The 22,477-nt window shown below is 48.6% G+C and overlaps 1 protein-coding gene across 1 annotated transcript in view; it reads right to left on the minus strand.

The window, feature by feature from the left end:
* Positions 1 to 22,477, minus strand: part of ADAMTS20 (ADAM metallopeptidase with thrombospondin type 1 motif 20) — a 1,033,120-nt gene that overhangs the window by 94,296 nt on the left and 916,347 nt on the right. The gene's annotated exons all lie outside the window — the stretch shown is intronic.

Consider the following 22,477-nt stretch of genomic DNA (forward strand, 5'->3'; position numbering starts at 1 on the left):
TATCAAAAATTGTGAAATGCAACATTTGTCAAGATTTTACAAATATTGCCTAATGCAAAATAAAAAAATGAAATGAATTTTGGTGGCATCATTAAAGTTTCGCTAATGCCTATTCACGCATGTAGGCAATAACATGTATGATTAGGTTGGACCACAGGCAGCAGTCCCCGCTCCTGAAGGCTTTTAAAATCAGGAGTGTTAACCAGGGGCAGCTCCTACGTAAATGCTAAGGTGGAGGAGCGTCGCCCCACTGCTCTCAGTGCAGGAAAAAGGATAATTAAAATGATAACATTGTTATTATCATTTCATTTTTCGCAGCTATGGGGCTGGTTTAGGGCAGGGCTGGTGTCAAAGCCTGGGAGGAGGAGTGGTTTGTGCCCAATAGGTGCGCATGATGGTTTGTCTGACCGTCTTGGGCCAACCAAACAGTCATGCACACTTAGCATGTTCTCCACCTGGGCTGTAATACACCGCCTGAGTGGAGAACATGCACAGGCTCCCAACCCCTATCTGAGCGCCGAACCATGCTGCTCAGACCAATCGAAACACTGCATTGCAGCATCGTAAGTGGCCTGTGCACCTCCTGCTTGCAGGTCTTGCCAGTAAGAGAAGCAACGACAGAGGAGAAACAGCAGGCATGAGGAGGTAAGTGTTTTTTTTATTCTGTTCCCCCAATCCCCACCACCCCGTTCCCGGGCAGCAGCTACTGGTGTTATCAAGAGACACAGAGTATATGATAGATATTTGAAAACATGTCAGCATCGTAGGAAGTTCAATGGATTATTCATTGATTTAAAAAAAGAGACATCTTATGATGGAGAAAAAAAGAGGGTTGGTTGAAAAAAACTATTAAAAACCAAAAGGGATAGCATGATAACAAAACGTTTGAACACTCTAACAGCATATGTCAATAGGACGAAATCTCATATATATTCATGTGGTGTTTCATGAGAGGGTCTGAAGATTTGTGCGCTGTGGCCCATTGTTTTAGGCAGATGGAAGAAACAATTATGCAAATTCTACACCACCTGAATTTAGTTACTGTTCAGTTTCAAGTCACTGGTTTCTCTTTGCAATTGCAAACACAATTCCAAAACGGTAAATTGTCATGGTGGCAGTGTGGGGAAGGATGGTCTCTGGGAAACAGGAGTTGACAATGGGAGCACTTGGCGCAGACATTGTACTAGTAGTAAAAATAAGTGAAGAGATCTTTACAGTATGAAGTTGCAAGTGAAAGGTAAAAGCAGAAGGTTAACCTTTGGAGTACAGATGCAGAAAGGAGTTGGATCTTTCATGGAAGCTGGCTCATACCAGGCCTGAGTTAACAGTAGCTAACTTGTGTGTATAAAATATTTACGAAGGGCGCTATCACTTCAAAGGAGCATCTTGGTGCTGTGCGGAGGGGAGGAAAAGAACGCAAGACTGCTGCAGACAAATGCAGGATCAGGTAAGCAAGATGCACAGGGAATCTGGTGCTGCAAAGATCCACTTTGTCAGCAATCTCCTAAAGGCGGATTCTGAATGTGTGAGTCTGAGATGGCCAAGAAGCAAGTTCCAGGCTTTTGCTCCGAGGACAGCTACAGATTTTACACCTAAAGGGAGGATGGTGTTAGGAGGTTTGCTGATGAAGATCTGAAGATCTGAGCAGACGGGAAGTGACGTAAGGAGGGAACCTGGCCGCTATGTATTTGGAACCTGATGCAATGGTCACTCTGAAAGTGATAAGCAAAATCTTAAGGTATACCCTTTTATGAATTGGCAGCCAATGTAGAACCTTGAGGGCTGCTGATGCTGAAGACTGGCGAGGTAGCTTTAAGCACCATACGTGCTGCAGCATGTTGTACTGTCTGCAGTGTTTTTAATTGTCTTATTGGTCCCTGCATACAGGCTATCGCAATAATCCAATCTCGTAGTAATGAGAGCTATGGCCACTGTTTTTCTTGCCATATACTGTATCAAGTTAAAAATCCTTTTTAAGGTTTTAACAAACTGGAAACACTTCCAAGCCACCCCTTGCACTTGAGGGTGAAAGGAAAGTTATGTATCAAATTTTATACCTAGATTATTTATCACTTCCACTGTGTCCAGTGGAGGGGAAATATCTTTTGGTCATCATAATCTTGTGGTAAAAGAATTGGCCTTTCCTAATAGCATGATCTCAGTTTTTCAGTATTACATTAAAGGTGATTGAATTGCACCCAGCGGATGGCTTCTGTGAGACATAATTGAAACTGCTCCTCTGCAATAGTGGAAATCTGGTTAAGCACTAGGTTCAACTGCGCATCATCAGAATATGAGGTGGTTTCAATGTTGAAGGAGGATATCAATTCTATAAGGAGGGCCATTTATACATTGAAAAGAACCGGGCTGATGGCGGATCCCTGCGGAACAGCAGATTTCTGTGTCTTTTTAGTGGCCAAGAGTAACCACTTGCCTATAGTAGGTAATGTAAGACTTTAGCCAAGTCAAGGCTAGGTGGGTAATACCACAAGTCTTCAGACGATGTACTAAGATATCTTGGGAGATGGTATTAAACGCAGCTGATAGATCTAATAGAATCAGTACTGGTTTTTCAAAACGTACAAATCAAATTTGAGGTTCTCTGTAATTACTAGCAGTGCAGATTCAGTGGAATGGTAGGTTGAAACTGACACAGTGCAGAATATTGGCGTCATCTAGGAAGGTGGTCAGTTGGCTATTAACCAATTTCTCCGCAATCTTACTTAGGCAAGATAACAAAGAGATGAGTCAGAAGGTTGGTTAATTTGTCTGCCATTTTCGCTCTAGTTGTCCACAAAGAAGATGTTAGTCAACTAGCTTCTGGGTATACCAAGAGGATGATACTTTAGTGATTGGTATCTTTTTCAGAGGAATAGGGCGTGCAAATATATTGCTGAGCGTGGTCATCCAAGCGTTAAAGCTCTGGGTATCTAGGGATGTATTGCCTGATAAAGTAGGTCTAAGCCCTAATGCACAACTAGTTAGATCAGGGTGTTTTAGCATATTACACCATTTGCGAACTGTCCTAGGGGCACTAGTGGTGAGGGCAAGTGAGGGATTAGTATGAGGCCATATAATTCCAAACTGAATACATTTATGATCTGACCAAGGTAGCATAATCGGGGGAATAATAGTTAAAGAGCCTAAGTGTGAGCAAATCCCATCTAGGATATGTCCGGGGCAGTGTGTTGGGGAACAAACACTATGTTCTCGACCCAGATTATCAATGGTGTCCAAGAGGTTTCTAACTCCCGGTTTATTCCTACATTCTAAGTGGAGGTTAAAATTCCCCAATAAGGTCAAATTTGAATATCTAAGAATTAGGAGACCTAAGGTTTCCCTTAGTGATTCTAGGAATAAAGAGTTAGGGCCAGGTGGGCGATAAATCAGAGCTCCAGAAAATGAGATTGAACCATCAACTTGAAGCAAAAACCCAGGTTTTCTGCTCCTGTAAGGTTATGGAGCTCTTAAGAAAGTTGTGATAAATTATGCCCAGACCTCCTCCCCATGATTCAGTCCGATCCTGTCTGTGTTTTAAATTTCCCGGCAGAAGGGCCTGTACAATATCCAGGTTACACCAATCGTTAAGCCACATTTGCGTGATGAAGAGAAAATCTAAATGAAATTCCAGAATCATGTAGACATTTTGACCATGCTTGCTCAAGGAGCAAGCGTTAATCAGCCCAACCAACATCGAGTTCGATGGGACCCTGATCGCTTCAACATATTCAATCAAAGGACTCAGTACTAATTTACATTTACTACAGGAAAAAGGACCTTCTCATAGGTCAGTATTCAAATAAAAAAACACAATTATAGTGTGAATTGTTAAAGGAGAGTAAATAATCTCTAGTCATAATCATACCAGGTTCAAACTGGACAGCATTCCTGGTGGTTACCACGTTCGGGACGCAGACAGGAGCAGACGGGCTTGCCTTTGGTGTGCCATTCATCACGGCTGCATAGGCAGGCACATTAAATAGCATGTGCCTGTCAACCGCTTGAATGCTGGCTTACAAGATGGCTGCTCTTCGGGTCACCATATCTCCCACAAGAGAGGGGGCGCAAAGTACACAGTGACTGGAGTACCGGCAAGGGTTTCAGCTAGCGTATCTAACTGAACGGTTACAGCCATGCTTAGGATCTCAGAGAATGTTAGGTCCCAAGATTGAACTGCTATGAGTTCAGTGGAATTTAAAAGCACATTCAAATTCAAACAGACATTAATCAAGATTCATTGAAATCTCAATTCCACCCAACAATATAAAAATCCATAAAACAGTCTGTATCCAGTATATAACAATAAATAGAGTCAGTAAAATCAGTAAATAAACACAATGTATCAACAGCTAGGAGCTTATCTGCTTTCCACTTGTTTTGGCATCTCATTGCAATCATTGTCTTTTTCATGCCCTTCTCCCCCAACCATGCCTCTGGAAAGAGGAATATAGCAGGTGAATCATAAGTGAGTTAGGCAAGAGAGACAAACTTGTAAGGCTCAGAAGAGACAGGAAAGCTGAGTGCTACATCCTCTCTGTATTGCTGACACATTCCCCTCTGACTATGAAGTATCCATCATGCCTACCTTTAAATTCAAGGAGTTGAAAGTGCAGCAAGTCTTGAAAAAGGAATCCCATACCTCTCTCAAGCTCTTTAATGGCCACCAATACCCCTTGAATTTGGAAGCCTAATTTTCTGAGAACTCATCTTCTCTTTGGAATAGGATCACTGAGGTTCTGATGGTGTTTTTTGTACTTGATGTCGATGTTGATATCAAAGGAATAGAGATCCAGTAGCCAAAGATGGTCAGGAGTAAAAGTGCCAAAGATGGGCAGGAGTAAAAGTATCACTTGATGTTTCAGAAAGTCATTATGGCATAAAACTTATAACTTTAAAATCCTCAAAAATAATGTCTGTAGAAGCAACAGTCAGTGAGAGTGGACAGATCAGTGATGATAATCGGCCTAACTTATTATTTTAAAAATCTCTGAAAGTAACATCCATGAAAACAAGGAATGGTCAGTGACTCGGGACAGATCAGTAATGATATGGTACCTTTTGAAGAGCTGGCGATACACTCTGTAGTATTTGACACAACATTGATCTGTCTCCTTAAAGTTTATTTTTTTCTTTTTTCCCAGAGTTTGATATAGCGCAAATTTGAACCGAAGGTATCAGGTATCAGAGCGCCTTACAGAGCACCAGTTGCTTTACATGACGACATATTAATTTTTGTTAGGCACGGGGAGATTAAGTGATTTGCCCAGCATCACAGGATGTTGCGCGTCCTTGCAGAGACTCACACCCGGTTCCCCAGCTTTGAGGTCGACTACCCTAGCCGTTAGGCCAACTCATCTCCTGTTCTGTGGGGCCCATGACACCCTGACTGGAATTGCCCAAAAGTGAAATTGAAACCCAATCGGCCTTATCATTGTCTCCTTTAGGCATCCCAAAGGTACTTTGAGGGAACAGAACCCTTGAACCAAGAGACTTTTTACATTCTGCTGCCTTTCCTTATTTTCTTAACCTGAATTAACTGCTGGTTGTGACTCAATGAATGTTACCAAGGCTGAGAGCTGATAGAGCCTCAAACTAAGCCTGTCTGTTGCATACATTTCATGTTCTACTCAACTTGAGTTGAATATTGGCCCTAGTGGTATGTCTTCCACATTTTTCCTCCAGAGCCTAGTTGTTCATCTTATCCCATCTTAATGATCCACTAGATAACACTTTATCTATTTTTGCCCACTTCCTTAAACTGAGCTTAAAACTGTCCATACTGAATAATAGAAAGTACTCGACCTTCTTCGAGAGCCTAACAACTTACATGGACTGACCTTGATTGTCACACAAGGATGCCCCCTTTACCTTTTTGATGGGCTAGTAGCCTACATGCTTCTCTCTTACTCCTCCTACATTATATACTGTCATCCTCTTTCCATGTTCAATTCTAGGTTAACGTCCTGTTCCTTCTTTGTATGCTTCTACTGACATTAGTTCCTTCATCCTTCTCAGTGTCTTCTAATATGCAACTTTGATATCCTGTACAATATTCTTTTTAACATTATTTTTATTAGATTTCAAAAGCAATAAAACAGATACCGATTGCCTTCATGTTTGATACATAATGAGCATCATGTCCTTAATACAAATAGTAGGCAGGCATTACATCCCTTACAGATAATGTTGTTGTAATCTTCACAAAACTCTGCATTCCTCTACAGTCCCAGTATATAAGTCTAGGTATTCTCTCTTCTTACTGAACCTTTAAAGTTCAACTAATGCCTCAGTACTCTCATATACACCCTAGATTCTATTAAACTTCCTTAGGTAACAATTCTTGTTGTACACATATTTTATCACAAACATAAACCAGTCTAAGGTAAATTTTTTGCGTCTATTTCTTGTAAGAGTGTTGGACCCCACCCCCAAAATGATGGGCACCATTACACCTCACTACCATTTCACTTCTTGGTAGGTGTGCTGTCGCTCTAAATACCTAATTATCCATGTCTTGCCCCTTTACCCATGAACATCTTCATCCTCTGAGACACCTCACTTCCTCCCAGAAAGCTGTATGCGGGAACATAACGAAAAGATATCGAAAAGCCATCCATCAGACCACATCCCCTGACCCAGGGGTGGGAATAGTCTTACCAAATGTAACCATATGTATCCTTGTACAGTATATACTATGTAGATTTTTTATAAACACCAGCCTAAACCTCGACCTATTGGACACCACTTTTGGGTATTGAAGTGCTTACACCCAATATGATTCCTACATCATCCCCAGATCTGCGATCCATTTTGTATAAGATTTCTTAGCTAGTCTGGTCAATTTTCTTTCAATACGATTCTAATTCCAAGTGAAAAGTAAATTTGGACATGGACAGCCCATGCATACTTAAGTTGTAGTTAGTGGAATATTTCAATACTAGCTAGTTTGTATTTATTCTTGATGTGTTCAAAACACATCATTCTAGCTCACGCACAAACATCCCCCAACGTACTGGTGCTTATGGAGCACCATGTTATTTATTCCTTTAAATTGACTGACTTCTCTAGGGGTATCACTGCCTGATGGGAGGTGCCTTTCATCAAGGTGGTAGCCCATCAAGGAATTTGTTTTCCACCATCTGTGCCGTTGATTCTGTCCAAGTGTGTTCAAATAACCTTGTCAGTCCTTCCTTACTATACAAAGCGGGAAATACCCCCAGTCCCATTGCATGTTGATCTACTTTAGGGGAGGCGTTATGCTCTGGCAAAAAACATTCATTTGCAATTACTAATTGAAATGGCTAATAACATTTATGATTGACTAGCAGGTCTATATCACCATTGTTTATTCTCTGACTTAATGCCTGAATTGAAAAACTAAGGGCACCAACATCCCAAGGTAAGAGATGTAATTGAGTCTCAAGGTGCTTTACAAAATTCATTCAGGACCCAGCAGGATGTGTTTAGAAGAACATAGAGGAAACTTGTACGGGCCAGTTGGTCTAGAAAGAGAGTGGTAGTATTCTCAAGTAGTGTGCATCTTCTCAGAAACTATCCAATGACCTATAGAGAGTATGATGAAAATTTTATTTTTCATTTCAGGTGATATACATGATATTTAAAGTCCTTTTGGTCTATAGACACGAGGCAACTGAAGTCTGAAAACTAAGACATCGATGGCTAGAGTACAGATATGATTCAATTGATTATTAATCCAGAAAACAGTCCACAGTGTAATTGTGTGAATTAGTAATCCTCCTTCGCCTCCCAGATATAAGAAGTCACTAGAAAATTGCATATTAGTATTTCACATACATCTCAGACCTTTCTAATGCAGTCTCCCTGAATACTACCCAGTGACAGAATTTCTCAGCCCCTTTTGATGCCTGACTCAAAGCTGCATCAAATGTGCGCTACGTGTTATGTATATGGGTTGAATTGCAGCAATCTTCTCATGTATTTTAATGTAATTTACTCACTTGCATTGTTTCAAAATTATATTAACTGCTTTGTAAATATTGAAACTATTTTGATTAATTTCTGTTTGCATGTTGTCGCTTCATAACAAGGCGCAGGCTAACTTGTTTCCATTGCTTGTAAAGTCAGAAAGCTTTAACTTGACCCGAGGCAAAGTGAAAACTACCCACCCACAGTGTAATTCAAGGTTAACTTCCAGAGCTTGTCCTGTGGGTGGGGCATTCAACATCAGGAAAATGTGTTGTCCCTTACAACCTGGTACAATACGCACAGATAGCGACACTAGAAGCAGTGATCTAAACACGAGACAGAGAACAATGCAGGGGACGGTGCAGGGAATTGTTCTGTATGCGATGTAGATTAATATCCATCATGGTTGCTTCTAAGACCCTCTCATCATGACAGGAATTTCCTATATCAAATTTAGTAAGTAGTTCCTAATTGGTGACTGTTAGGATGGCAATGTCCTCTGCATTGTGAAGTTATGTACCCCTGCCTTGGGTGCCCAACTGTGGGTATCTGGTATCCTGGTATTTGATTTTGGTCACAGTCTCATGCTAATCTACTGTGGGTGCACAACTCTAGGACTGGCCATTGCCACAAGTTAGGCTCTTCATCGGTCCTGTAAAATGGAGAGGTGCACCAAGCATGCCTTCATCTGAGTAAATGTGGACTGCTGTCCCTGTAATGGGATTAGCATGAAGAGCTGTGGTGGTAACATACTGTGTTTCAGGATTCATAAGCATAAAGTCAACAAGAAAAAGGAGAGGAAGCTGGGATGTGGATGAATAATGCATTGTCATGTAGTGTTCTGGGTGCTTAGATGGAAAAGGCCTGCTGTCTTGTTTTTTTCGTTTTTAAACTTGTTAGTCTGCAGTCTGATGGTGTCTTGGCTATGGGTGTGCTGAGATCCAAATGAGATGATGAGCTTGTCTTCAAGACAAGTGAGGGTACTCGTCATCACAGCTTTCAAATTAAACAATTGGTGTTGAAGATGTATGTAATGTAATGTATGTGGTCTTGTAAAGCGCACTGCTGCCCTGAGGCGTCGTGGCGCTGTAGACCGCTGGGGAACCCGTCCTGGCTTTCCCTGTGAGATGGTCCCTGCTGGGTATCTCCAAGGTGAAACCAGGCATCCCCGGCGAATGTGGGGGCCGATGTAGAGATGAGGCAAGCTAATGCCCAGAGTTGCCGAGTGTGATCCCTGGTTAGAGTAGGCACCGAGGCGAGAATTATCGAGTCCGCTGACCCTGGTCCATGACCCTGCCGCGTTGGGAATTGAACCCTGGTCCCGGGCCGTTCTCTGCTTCCGGGTCTGCCGCCTCTAACCAGTGAGCCACACCACTCATACCACTGAAGATGGTATGGATTGGCAAGGGAAGCCAATGGAGTTCCATAAGTGTGGGGGCTAAGTGATCATAATTCTTTAGGCCCTAAATGAGATGTGCTTTAGCATGTCGGGGTGCTAGTGTTGAGTCTGGTAGGCCATTGGACAGGGCAATACTACCATCCAGAGTGACCACTGTGCCTTCTACGAGGCCGGGTCACCCCTCCTGCTGCCAAACGCCTTCCTGTCTGCCTGCCTGCCAGAGTGACCAAGCCGCCGCTGAGCCGCCCGTCATCGCCGATTCCCGCCGCTGCCTCCCTGCGGCCCCGCCCACCTCCAGCCCATTGTCCGGCCCTATCCCACCTCCCAGCTGACCGGCCCTCCCGGCTCCAGATTTAAGTGAAGCGCTGCTGGCGATTCAGGAGTGACCACTGTGCCTTCTACGAGGCCGGGTCACCCCTCCTGCTGCCAAACGCCTTCCTGTCTGCCTGCCTGCCAGAGCGACCCAGCCGCCGCTGAGCCGCCCGTCATCGCCGATTCCTGCCGCTGCCTCCCTGCAGCCCCGCCCACCTCCAGCCCATTGGCCGCCCCGCTCCCGCCTCCCAGCTGACCCGCCCTCCCGGCTCCAGATTTAAGTGAAGCGGTGCTGGCGATTCAGGAGTGACCACTGTGCCTTCTACGAGGCCGGGTCACCCCTCCTGCTGCCAAACGCCTTCCTGTCTGCCTGCCTGCCAGAGCAACCCAGCCGCCGCTGAGCCGCCCGTCATCGCCGATTCCCGCCGCTGCCTCCCTGCGGCCCCGCCCACCTCCAGCCCATTGGCCGCCCCGCTCCCGCCTCCCAGCTGACCCGCCCTCCTGGCTCCAGATTTAAGTGAAGCGCTGCTGGTGATTCAGGAGTGACCACTGTGCCTTCTACGAGGCCGGGTCACCCCTCCTGCTGCCAAACGCCTTCCTGTCTGCCTGCCTGCCTGAGCGACCCAGCCGCCGCTGAGCCGCCCGTCATCGCCGATTCCCGCCGCTGCCTCCCTGCGGCCCCGCCCACCTCCAGCCCATTGGCCGCCCCGCTCCCGCCTCCCAGCTGACCCGCCCTCCCGGCTCCAGATTTAAGTGAAGCGCTGCTGGCGATTCAGGAGTGACCACTGTGCCTTCTACGAGGCCGGGTCACCCCTCCTGCTGCCAAACGCCTTCCTGTCTGCCTGCCTGCCAGAGCGACCCAGCCGCCGCTGAGCCGCCCGTCATCGCCGATTCCTGCCGCTGCCTCCCTGCGGCCCCGCCCACCTCCAGTCCATTGGCCGCCCCGCCTCCCAGCTGACCCGCCCTCCCGGCTCCAGATTTAAGTGAAGCGCTGCTGGCGATTCAGGAGTGACCACTATGTCTTCTACGAGGCCGGGTCACCCCTCCTGCTGCCAAACGCCTTCCTGTCTGCCTGCCTGCCAGAGCGACCCAGCCGCCGCTGAGCCGCCCGTCATCGCCGATTCCCGCCGCTGCCTCCCTGCGGCCCCGCCCACCTCCAGCCCATTGGCCGCCCCGCTCCCGCCTCCCAGCTGACCCGCCCTCCCGGCTCCAGATTTAAGTGAAGCGCTGCTGGCGATTCAGGAGTGACCACTGTGCCTTCTACGAGGCCGGGTCACCCCTCCTGCTGCCAAACGCCTTCCTGTCTGCCTGCCTGCCAGAGCGACCCAGCCGCCGCTGAGCCGCCCGTCATCGCCGATTCCCGCCGCTGCCTTCCTGCGGCCCCGCCCACCTCCAGCCCATTGGCCGCCCCGCTCCCACCTCCCAGCTGACCCACCCTCCCGGCTCCAGATTTATGACGCCCCGAGAGCGACCGCGCAGCGGACGCGCGCAGCAGGGAGCGCCGACTGAGCGCCGAAGGTGCGCCAAAGGTAAGCCCGTCAGCACCCGTCCGCGCCTGGACCGTGCCCAGTGCCAGGACCCCTGGCCCCCGCAGACCCCAGCCTGCCCGCCGGAGGTACGACGCCGCCACCCTCAACGCCGGCAGAGTCCTGGGCTTTACCGTGCCACCCCGAGACGCACCCACGGACCCTTCTGCTGCAACTCCTGCAAGGTCACCTGCTTCCGGACCTGCACTACACCTGCACCAACCAAGACCAAGACGAGCAACAGCAGCAGCCACCTGAAATGCATCCTGCTCAACACCCGCTCCGTCCACAGGCACGCCATCGAGATCTGGAACCTACTCGACACCACAGCCCCAGACGTCGCCTTCTTCACGGAAACAAGGATGAACGCCTCCTCAGCGCCTGACATCGCCATCGCCATCCCAGACGGCTACAAGATCATCCGAAGGGACCGCATCAACCACACCGGAGGAGGCATCGCCATCGTCCCCAGGAACACCATCCGCATCACGACCAACACCGACGACACCCTCGCAACCGCCAAGCACCTGCACTTCCAAGTCCACATCAACCCCAAGACCACCCTCAGAGGCACCCTCATCTACAGACCCCCGGGACAACGCACACAATTCAGCGAAGACATTGCCGACTTCATCAGCCCACACGCCCTCTGCTCCGCTGACTACATCCTCCTAGGGGACCTCAACTTCCACCTGGAGAACAACAATGACCGCAACACCACCACCCTGCTGGACAACCTCGCCAACCTGGAACTCAAGCAGCTGGTCACCACCCCCACCCACTACGCTGGACACACACTCAACCCCGTCTTCTCATCCAGCAAGGACATCGCCTTCAGCCACGCCACCGGACTCCACTGGACGGACCACAGCTGCGTCCACTTCAGCTTCGGCAGGACCACGATCCACCACCACCAGCAACAGGTTGCACGCAGGAGCTGGAACAAGATCACAGCCGACCAGCTCGCGACCTCCCTGAGCATTAACCCGCCCACCAGCACAACGAACCCCAGCCAGGCGGCCACCAACCTCACGAAGTGGATCAGCGACTGCGCAGACGAGCTCGCCCCCCTGAGGAACCCGCCTAGCAGACCCGGCAGCAAGAAAGCCCCATGGTTCACCAACGAACTCAAGAGTTCCAAGAAGAACTGCCGAGCCCTCAAGAGAACCTGGCGCAGAGACCCAACTCCGGACAACATGGCTGCCCTCAAGCTCGCCACCCGAAAACACCACCAACTCATCCACGCCACCAAGAAAACCGCATTCAAGGAATGACTGGACAACAACGCACACAACAGCAAGGAACTCTTCAACATCGTCAAAGAGCTCTCCAACCCCAACGCCGGAAACAACGACATCACCCCTTCGCAAGACCTCTGCAACTCCCTCGCCTCCTACTTCCACAACAAGATCGCGGACATACACAACAGCTTCAGCACTCAACCGACGAACACCACGACCGAACCACCGCCCCCCACCACCACCCTCCGCGCCTGGACCCCGATCAGCACCGAAGACACCGTCCGCACGATGAACTCCATCCACTCCGGATCTCCGACCGATCCCTGCCCTCACCACGTTTTCAACAAGGCCGACGCTGTCATCGCACCCCACCTGCGGAACATCATCAACACCTCCTTCGACACCGCTACCTTCCCGGAGAGCTGGAAGCACGCCGAACTCAGCGCCCTACTCAAGAAGCCATCGGCCGACCCCACCGACCTCAAGAACTACCGCCCCATCTCGCTACTCCTGTTTCCCGCAAAAGTTATCGAGAAGACCGTCAACAAGCAGCTGGCCGCCTTCCTCGAGACGAACGGATCCCTCGACCCCTCGCAGTCTGGCTTCCGGGACAACCACAGCACCGAGACCGCCCTGATCGCAGCCACCGATGACATCCGAGCGCTGCTCGACAACGGAGAAACAGCGGCCCTCATCCTCTTCGACCTCTCCGCGGCCTTCAACACTGTCTGCCACCGTACCCTAGTACAATGCCTCAGCAACGTCGGAGTCCAAGAAAAGGCACTGGAGTGGATCATCTCCTTCCTCGCCGGAAGGACACAGAGAGTCCGCCTCCCTCCGTTCAGATCTGAAGCCACCAAAGTCATCTGCGGCGTTCCTCAAGGCTCCTCGCTCAGTCCTACCCTCTTCAACGTCTACATGAGCCCCCTCGCAGACATCACACGCCAGCAAACCTCAACATCATCTCCTACGCCGACGACACCCAGCTGATCCTCTCCCTCACCAACGATCCCGCCACCGCCAGAGCCAACCTTCACGAAGGGATGAAAGAGGTAGCCGAATGGATGAAGAACAGCCGCCTGAAACTGAACTCGGACAAGACGGAAGTCCTCATCCTGGGATCCTCACCCGCCGCTTGGGACGACTCCTGGTGGCCCCCCGCCCTAGGCAGCGCACCCAAACCAACAGACCACGCACGCAACCTGGGCTTCATCCTGGACTCCTCCCTCTCCATGACCAGACAAGTCAACGCTGTCTCCTCGTCGTGCTTCAACATCCTGCGCATGCTACGCAAGATCTTCTGGTGGATCCCCACCGAGACCAGGAAGACGGTCACCCAGGCCCTCGTCACCAGCCGTCTGGACTACGGCAACTCCCTCTACTTTGAAACCACCGCCAAACTCCAGAAGAGACTCCAGCGGATCCAGAACGCCTCAGCACGGCTCATCCTGGACATCCCCCGTCGCAGCCACATCTTCGGACACTTGAGAGACCTGCACTGGCTCCCGGTCAACAAGAGAATCACCTTCCGTCTCCTCACCCACGCACATAAAGCCCTACACAACCAAGGCCAAGGATACCTCAACAGCCGCCTCAACTTCTACGCTCCCAAACGCCAGCTTCGATCGACCAGCCACGCCCTCGCCGCCGTCCCCTGCATCCAAAGAGCCACCACAGGGGGACGATCCTTCTCCTACCTCGCCGCCAAGACATGGAACTCCCTCCCCACCCACCTCCGCCAGACCCAGGACCACTTCGCCTTCAGGAAGCAACTCAAGACCTGGCTGTTCGAGCAGTAGCGGACCCCCCAGCGCCTTGAGACCCTCTGGGTGAGTAGTGCGCTATATAAATGCGATGATTGATTGATTGATTGACAGTCTGAGGGCTCAAACAGCATTTCTGAAGTCCCTTTCTGGAAGAAATGGTTTCACTTTCTTTAGAGATAAGAGCTGGCACCAGGGGAGCTTTTTTTTTTTAGCAATATGATCTTTGTGGGTGAGGTTGGAGTCCAGGCAACTTGGCATTCAGATAAAGTTGGGGTCTGAATTCATGAATATTTATGCCATTGAGCTAGGCTTGTACTGGATATTGTTTATTGTTCTTGACAATAAACAGGAGTTCTGTATTGGTTGGGTGGAGCTTCAGGTAGGCACTAGACATCCAGGACTAAATGATATGCAAGCCAAGTTTGAGAATTTAGATGTCTGAAGCAGATGAGACTTTCAAGCAGAATTGTGCATCATAGGCATATTGGTGAATCTTGATACTGTTATCAGTGACTAGAGCATTAAGCGTCTCCATGTATAGGTTGAAGATGGCAGTGGTCATCATGTAGCCACAGGTGACGGAGATATTTTGTAACCTTCAGGTGTCCACGTGAACCAACTGGTGTTGGTTTTAAAGATAGGAGGAGAATCAGTGAAGGGCACTACTGGTGAATACCATTCAATAACTCCAGGGTGCATATACGAGTGGAATTGTTGACTTGGTCAAAGGCATCTGAGTGGTCTAGCAATACAGGAGTCAGTGGTTGTCCTAATCTGTGGTCAAGAAGGCACAGTCTATGGTGTGTAAAGTAGTGACCTCCACGCTACACGAGATCTGAAGCCAGACTCATAGTCATGCTGGAGATGGTTAGCATTAATGTGGTCTTGGAGTTGAACAAGGTCTGCTTTTTCAATGATGGTGCTGTGATGATGGTGAGTGAAGGGATGGAGGATGACAAGGTCTAGTGTGATTTTCTTTAGGAGTGGGAAGCTCTGACCTGTCTTGAGATCTTCTGGGATGGTAAATAGGGGTAAGGGAGCATCTTCAGAGAGAGATTTAATCAAGGGTAATACTATGACATCATCCTAAAACAAAAGTGGCTTTGAGGGTGTTAAGTGCACCAGCGAAATCTGGGAGAGATAGGGCCTTGAAGGCTGGGATTTTACAGGAACGGGTAGGTGTAAGAATTGAAGCAGGCTTGGTGTTGTTGATGTGCTGTTCAATATTCTGCCTTTTTTTTTTACAAAAGAAGAGGTTGACAGCATTGCACTTATCTGTGGAGTGAGGAATAGGCAGGTCTGACAGGGGTTTAAAGTAGTGCTTCATAGTCTTGATCAGTGTATTGCTTCTATTGCTGTCATTATTTATGGTGGTGGTATAGTACTTTGCTTTAGCTGATATGATGAGCTGTCTACATGTTCAGCAGATTGACTTCAAAATCAAGAAGTCATCTGGAGTTCTGTTTGTCTTCCATTTTCTTTACTGTCAGCAAGGCTTTTAGAGTACAGTGCGCTGAAGACATTGTCTTGCACTTGTCTATTGTATCTAAGATGTCTATTTTCACATAGCTTTCCAAATAATTGTTGCAGTTGATTGGTGTCTGATGTGAAGTTGAAAAGGGTGTAAGATGAATTCAAGCATTCAGTTGTCAATGGGGAAGTTTTAGAAGGACCTCAAAGTTAGTTTTTTTTATTTTGTGCTGACCTTGGTTCGTTGATATATTGCTGAGCATGGCAATAGGGATGGCAAAGTGGTCAGTCAGTCCACTCCAGATCTAAGGGTGGGTTGCATTGGATTGTTGGTGATGTTGAGATGATCAAGGATATGGCCTTTAGAATGGGTTGTGTGACATGCTGCACCACGTTTAGGTTGAATAGGGTATTTTTTTGAGCTTCTGTTGTCTGGGAGGTTGAGGTCACTCAAAAGGGTGGTCTGGCCATGTCATATGGACGAAGTTGTGAGGACATCCGCAAAATTGTCCTCCCTTTTATGGATGCTGTATCCTGTTGGAAGGAGGATGTGTGCAGATGTAGAGGTGAGCCATGTCTCTGTGATGAAGAGGGCTTCAAGTTTATGATAGATGATGAGGTCTTCAATTTCTAGTGAATAGAATACTGCAGATCTAGTATTGTAGCAGGGATTTCTGCTCATATACAGAACTGTGCATAGAAACCTGGAACCTCAGTGAATTAGGGTGTGCCAAAACACACCTCAGCATCCAAAATCCCCTACCAGACTAGCTATCAGTGTCTCATTGGTGCTTACCAAACCCCAATGATTTAGACAACCCAGAACATGGACTTAGAACACCTCAGGTAATTTGGAACACATGAACACTCTTTCGTTATACTAACATATCAATCCAGAACCAGGAGTCAATGAGGACACGTGCGAGTTTGAAATGTTTATTTCCAATGCAGTGTTCTCAAACGCAGTATCTTAGCTAATACAAGCAAACATATTATAAAGATCAAGATTAAAAGCATAGTTACTATTCCATAACATACAAAGGGTGGGTGAAAGCATGTTAAAATGCTAAAGGAAACAGGACTAAATAGAACCTCGGTTTACCCTCCCTAGCTAGTATATTATAATATATCTACAGAAGGTCTCTTTGGGTTTAGAAGGGCGGGCCCATACCTTTGGGTTCAGTGGAAATGGATCACATCATCTCCTGCACCAACACTCTGCATACGGATATTCATCAAGTGTGTGTTCTGCTCTGTGCAGTGTATTATTATGCGTCCCTAAACCCAAAGTTGGCCACAGCTGCATCCATATTATGTCTACTCTGTGTGCTGATCAATCCAAACAATAAGCGCTGTGTTGAAATAACCTTGAAGGCCTCGGAACTCACTGTACAGGCATAGCTTACCAAGCAAGACTGATATGATAAGCAAATATGTTATTCTCGTGTAAAGCAAAACACCTAACTAGGCGAAAAGCATTAATAACAAAATGTATTGTGTGCAGAGGCAGCAGGAAAGGAAAAATGGTGTTTAACTTCTAACCAGCCTATGCTAACTAAATACAGTGCAAGGTGAAACCAATACACAAGACAATATTGATGAGCATGTCTTGGAATATGAATCCAATAGTTTGATGGTGTGTGGTTGCTAGTAGGATGTGTACTAAGTTTGGCCTATGTGTTGTTCAAATGCTATGTAACACTGGGTATGTGTATGGTTTGAAATTCTAATCAGAATATGATATTAAATTGACTATTTAAGAGTTTTCATATCATTCATAGAAACAAGGTTTTTCAAGACACCTCCATCGTTAGCCGCCATTTAATGAGGTATCTTATCAGGTGGTCTTCAAGAAAGTGGAGCCTCTACACACTGTCCACCGAAACGACCATAGACCAGACAACATAAGACACCGAACCACCATCCAGCAACGTCAGAGAAAATAGTTACTTCCCTGTTGTTGTAGACATGGATTAAGCCCAGTGGTTGAAACAATCATAAATGGCTTGAATAAGGGAATGAATGTGTGTGAGTATGAGGAATGAGCACTTTGTAGTTGGTGTGAGGGTATAACATTGTAAGTGTTCTTCTAAAAAATGTCTACATTAGGAGACAGTTATTTGTGTCGAAAAACATTGAAAAGATAATTTTCTCTTAATGAAACTAAATGAGTGGACACCATTGATGGGTATTTATTGTATAATATTGTAAAATATTATTCAGCACTTTATATATTGTTTGTAAACACTTTTTTAAAACTATTTTTCTATTGAGCTAATACATAAAGAAACTCAAATTTCAATCAGTAGATATTGAGAAATATTACAAAAGAAATAAAATGACATTGATGAAAGCAAACAATGAATTAATCCTATAGTTTTTTGGGCAGCTTTGGAAGTCTATCTTGGTCCCATGGAAGTAATACAGGTCAGGTGGGACATGTTATAGCGGTATTGTGCAAATGATATGTGAGTGTGTGGGTTGTCTACATCTGGGGGTGAGATCATGGGTATTGGCAGCATGGGGTACTGGGTAAAGCTCATGATTACATTTTACCTTTCAGTGGAAAAAGGTTTCTGGCCCTAATATGACAAAAGAGCCAATGGGCACACCTGTCTCTGACCTTTGCTGAATATGCCTGGGTGATGGGCCACCCTGAAGTGTTGATTGGAGATGGCATGAAGGGATATTGCTTTCTATACAGCTGGAAGGTGGTTAATGTAGTGGTGTCACTTCCTATGCAGACAGATGATAGTGATTGGAGTCCTCATGCTTAGCTTCTTTTTTTTAACACAAATTTGACAGGAAACCAGTGATGTCACTTCCTGTTTAGATGTATGATGGGATATCACATCCTGTGTGGATGAATAGTGGGAAATGTAGCACTGTCACTTCATGTGCAGATGGATGTTGGCCTGAATGTTATTTACATTGTGTGTATGGGTGAACTAGAGTACTGGAAGTCTGTGTATTCAACTAGACTCCATTACAACGTATGTTTAGGGAACACTGGCCTCTTGAAGGGGAATGGACATTAAGTGCCTGTTGGAGATGGAAAGAAACATGGTGGGGATCTCACTTCAATAAGGAGCTAGTCTCCATTCAAAGTGCTGTGAGAAACAATGTGAAATCCTAGTTGATGTAGTCAGAATAATATTAGCAGTATTTGTGCACTCACAATGAAGTGTTCGAGGTGGCCTTCAGGTATACCATCAGTGGCCAGGAAATCCTGTAACACATTCTGACTGATAGAGCAACAAAAAATCAATCAATCAGTCAATCATTTGTAAAGCGCACTACATACCTGTGAGGGTCTCAAGGCGCTGGGGGGTGGGGCGCTACTGATCGAACAGCCAGGTCTTGAGTATCCTCTTGAAGGTTAGGAGGTCTTGGGTCTGTCATGGGCTCAGTGGGAGGGTGTTCCATGTCTTGGTGACGGGTGGGAGAAGGATCTCTCACCGGTAGTTGTTCTTCAGGTGCGCGGGAGAGTGGCGAGTGAGAGGTCGGCGGAGCGTAGCTGGCGGTTGGGGATGTAGAAGGAGAGCCGTCTGTTGAGCTTGGCTGGGCCGGTCTTGTGGAGTGCCTTGTGTGCGTGGGTGAGGAGCTTGAAGTATACCTTTTTGTTGATGGGGAGCCAGTGCAGGTTTCTCAGGTGGGGGGGGGATATGTGCCGAGGCGTTTTGGATGCGTTGTAGTCGTTTGATGAGCTTGGTCGTGGCTTCCGCGTAAAGGGCGTTTCCATTGTCGAGTCTTCTGGTGACGAGGGCCTGGGTGACTGTCTTTCTTGTATCTATCGGGATCGATCTGTAGATTTTGAGGAGCATGCGGAGGGTGTTGAAGCAGGAGGAGGAGACGGCGTTGACTTGCTTGGTCATTGAGAGCGTTGAGTCAAGGATGATTCCCAGGCTGCGTGCGTGGTCGGTGGGTGTCGGGGCTGCCCCCAGTGCCGTCTGCCACCAGGAGTCATCCCAGGCTGAAGGGTTGGAGCCGAGGATGAGGGCCTCAGTCTTGTCTGAGTTCAGCTTCAGATGGCTGGTCTTCATCCAGTCGGCGACGGCCTTCATTCCTTTGTGGCGGTTGGCTTTGGCAGTGATGGGGTCCTTGGTGAGGGAGAGGATCAGCTGAGTGTCGTCGGCGTAGGAGATTATGTTCAGGTCGTGATGTCGGGCTACGTGTGCGAGCGGGGCCATGTAAATGTTGAACTGCCTCGGGCTGAGGGAGGATCCCTTGGGTACGCCGCAGAGGATCTCTGAGGCTTTTGGAACGGAATGGGGGGAGGCGGACGCTCTGGGTTCTGACGGAGAGGAAGGAGGAGGTCCAATCCAGAGCCTTGTCTCAGATCCCTGCAGCGTGGAGGCGTGCGCGTAGTGTGCGGTGGCAGACCGTGTCGAAGGCGCCAGAGTGGTCTAGGAGGATGAGTGCTGCAGTCTCGCCATTGTCCAGCAGGGTCCTGATGTCATTGGTGGCGGCAATGAGGGCAGTCTCGGTGCAGTGGTTGCTGCGGAACCCTGACTGGAAAGGGTCCAAGATTCTGTTTTCTTCGAGGTATCGGGTTAGCTGTCTATTGACGGTTTTCTCGATGACCTTGGCCGGAAAGGGGAGCAGAGAGATGGGCCGGAAGTTCTTGAGGTCGGTTGGGTCTGCCTTAGGTTTTTTGAGTAGGGAGTTGATATCGGCGTGTTTCCAGATCTCTGGGAAGGTCACGGGCTCGAGGGAGAGATTGATGACGTTGCGCAGGTGGGGTGCGATGGAGCTGCTTGCTCTGTTGAGGAAGTGGTGCGGTAATGGGTCTGACGGGGAGCCGGAGTGGATTGTGCCCATGGTCTTGATGGTGTCATCGATGCTCAAGCTGGCCCAGGCTAGCAGGGGATCGTGGTCGATGGTGTGCGGAGGGTCTGTTGTGCTGCTGTCCGTAGGGGCTGTCTGGGTAATGAAGCTGTCGTGGATGTCTGCTATCTTGCGGTGGAAGAAGGTGGTGAGGGAGTCGCACAGGGCTTGCAACGGCAAGATGTCGTTGGTGTTGTAGCTGGGGTTGGAGAGTTCCTTCACAATAATAATAATAATAATCCACATTGGTAAAGCGCACAATCACCCGTGAGGGTCTCTAGATGCTGGGGGCCGTAGGGAAGATTAAGCAAGCTATTGCCCAGAGTCACATAGTGCTGGGCTAATCTGCCGCCAGTGCCGGGGATCGAACCGTCAGTCGCCCTAGCCGCGGTGCCACACCTCTTCCACCCGCCACACCTCTTCCAGCTCTTTACGATGTTGAAGAGCTCCTTGCTATTGTGTGCGTTGTTATTGAGGCGGTCTTTGAAGGAGGTACTCTTGGCCGCCCTGATGAGCTGATGATGGTTGCCGATGGCGTCCTTGTGTGCTGCGTGGCTGTCCGGAGTTTGTTCACTGTGCCATTTCTTCTCTAGTTTCTGTCAGGCTTGCTTGGAGGCTAGTAGTTCTAGGGTGAACCAGCTGGCCCTCTTGCTGGTGTCTCTGTGGGTGGGGTTTCTTCAGCAGGGCGAGGGTGTTGGCGCAGTCCTCGATACAGCATCTGAGGCTGTGGGCAGTGTCGTCGGTGTTGGAGGGTTCGATGGGTGGGCTCAGAAGGAGGTATGCGTGTAGTTGGTCTTCGGTGATTTTGCTCCAGCAGCGGGGGGGATCTGTTGGGTGCGGTGGTGTGTGATGGGCTTCTGGAAGGCAAAGTGGATGCAGCAGTGGTCGGTCCACTGCTGTGGCCCGAGGTGGTGTGGCTGACAAAGACGTGCGGGCTTGAGGAGAAGACGGGGTAGAGCATGTGGCCGGCAGAGTGAGTGGGCGTTGTGACGAGTATGTCGGTGCTAGTCGAGACCCTGATGCTGTTCTTGTGGACGATGGCGATTCCTCATTTGACTCCGTTGGTGCGGTCTCTGGGGGTGATCTTGTAGCAGTCTGGGATGGCTATGGCGATGTCAGGTGCTGAGGAATCGTTAAACCAGGTCTCTGTCAGGAAGGCGACGTCCAGGGATGTTGTGTCGAGCAGGTCCCAGAGCTCGACGGCATGCTTGCCTGCGGAGCGGGTGTTCAGTAGTATGGATCAGAGGTGGTTGGGGTCTTTCTTGGCGGGTGGTTCGTCGGCTCTGAGGCTGGTGTAGCTGCAGATCAGGCAGGTGGAGGGGCCGTGTGTGCATTTCGGGGTGGCCTTCAAACAGGTGTGGCTCCGTCCGGAGTTGAGAGTGTGCAGAGTGCTGGCGTCGTTGTGGCGGCAGTCGTCGTGGCAGGTAAGCGGGCCAGGGGTTCTGGAGCTGGGCGCGGTCCAGGCACGGACAGGCACAGACGGGCTTGCCTTAGGCGTGCCTTTGGCATATATGGGGAGGTGGGAGGGAGCAGTAGCTAGGAGGCGGGGGCTGCTAATGGGCAGTGGGCCGTCAGTGGGCGGGCCACAGGGGACGCAGCGGCGAGGACGGTGAGAGACAACGAAGGTAACAGAAGGAAAAAAGGGCACAAAATCAAGGGACAAAAGAGTGGCACAGAAGGCAAAAGGGCACAAAAAATGAGTGGAACAGAAGGCAAAAGGGGCACAGAAACGAGGGAAAAATGAGTGGCACAGAGGGCAGTAGGGCACAAAAAACGAGTGGAACAGAGGGCAGAAGGGCACAAAAAACGAGTGGAACAGAAGGCGAAAGGGGCACAAAAACAAGGAAAAAACGAGTGACACAGAGGGCAGAAGGGCACAAAAAACGAGTAGAACAGAGGGCAGAAGGGCACAAAAAATGAGCGGAACAGAAGGCAAAAGGGGCACAAAAACAAGGGAAAAACGAGTGGTACAGAAGACAGAAGGGCACA

This window comes from Lissotriton vulgaris, chromosome 1_1 (assembly GCF_964263255.1).
Source record: "Lissotriton vulgaris chromosome 1_1, aLisVul1.2, whole genome shotgun sequence".
In the NCBI taxonomy this organism is placed as follows: Eukaryota; Metazoa; Chordata; class Amphibia; order Caudata; family Salamandridae; genus Lissotriton; species Lissotriton vulgaris.